Source organism: Octopus bimaculoides, chromosome 17 (genome assembly GCF_001194135.2).
Source record: "Octopus bimaculoides isolate UCB-OBI-ISO-001 chromosome 17, ASM119413v2, whole genome shotgun sequence".
In the NCBI taxonomy this organism is placed as follows: domain Eukaryota; kingdom Metazoa; phylum Mollusca; class Cephalopoda; order Octopoda; family Octopodidae; genus Octopus; species Octopus bimaculoides.
In genome coordinates this window covers 42,952,362-42,953,918 of record NC_068997.1, presented here as the reverse complement: position 1 = coordinate 42,953,918, position 1,557 = coordinate 42,952,362, and positions in this window count along the sequence as shown.

The following is a 1,557-nucleotide window of genomic DNA, read 5'->3' as shown; positions in this document are numbered from 1 at the left end:
ATATATATATATATACATATAAGGATAAAATTTTATCAAAAGATTTTATCAGTGGTCAGCATATGAAAAATACCTTTTAAGCTGAAAATTATACAATTATTAATATTTTATGTGATTAGACGATTTAGCGTCTATTTTTCAACATATCTACCTTACTATCTATTTCTCTATCTATCTATCAATTTATCTATCTATTTATCTATCTGTACACATTTACACTGTTTAGTCTGCACTCTTAAAATCGTCGCTACATCCTAATTCTCGATTATTTTTGCTACCTATACACCTCAACAATTTCTCTATTGTTATCTATAGTATAGGTTACTCTGGATATTATTGTTGCTGCACACACCTCAAATGTCACTTTTGGTGAATACCCCATATCAGTTACCGATTGTAGTTTATGCATCACTTTTGGATGTGCTGCCGTGCTGCTAGTCTTTGCAGAAACTACGTCGTATGTTTCCTTCAATAAAGGAGATTACATTAAAATCCTATTAAGATAATCTTATGCGTTCTGGTATATGCATGGTGTTTGTAAGTATGTATGTATGTATGTATGTATGTATGTATGTATGTATGTATGTATTATGTATGTATGTATACGTGTTCACGCACGCACGTGTATTTGTGTTTGTGTATATATGAGTGGTTCTATGTTGTGGATGTGCGTTTTACTAGTGATTGTGCGTTTATTTTTACATTAACAAAATTGTCTTCTGGTAAAGAAAGAAGGGAATAATAATAATAATAATAATAATAATAATAATAATAATAATAATAATAATAATAATAATAATAATAATAATAATAATAATAATGTTCAATTACGTAAATGAATTCTATTGAATGCCTCTACTAAACTGATAGCTATAAAAATAATCCACCGAATAGTTGGATAAATCGAAATATGATTATCTTTCATTTCATATTAGTAACCGACATCGATATAGCAATAGCCATTTTAGTTAGTGTCCTATAGCAGAGGATAATAATCTAGGATAATATCCTTATATTTATAACCCTTCCAGTTAATAATATCCTATTAATATCGTATGCATTTAGCAGACGGCTTTGATATTGTATAGTGTCCCAATATTTCTTAACACTTTCAGTTAATAAGTTATGGCAGTTGATAATGATATAACATGGTTTCTGCATTTATAATCGTTTCATTTAATATCCTATAAATATCTTATATATTTATCAGACGATATTGGTGTTGTATAGTTTCCCAATATTTAGTCTCACATTCTGTTGACATTCTTCAATGAATCAGCCGACAATACATATTGTGCTTCTCTACATATTTGTAACACTTATCAAGGGTGATTGTTGCAGAACAAGAGGTTATATCCGGGGAAAAGTGAGAACTCAATACAGTTGAAGTTTCTCGTTAAGGTTACTTCATTTGGCGTAGAACTTTACCAGAATCTTAATTTGACTAATACTTTATTAATGGTATTCTGTAACACACACACACATATATATATATGTGTGTGTGTGTGTGTGTGTGTGTGTGTGTGTGTGTGTGTGTGTGTGTGTGTGTGTGTTTCA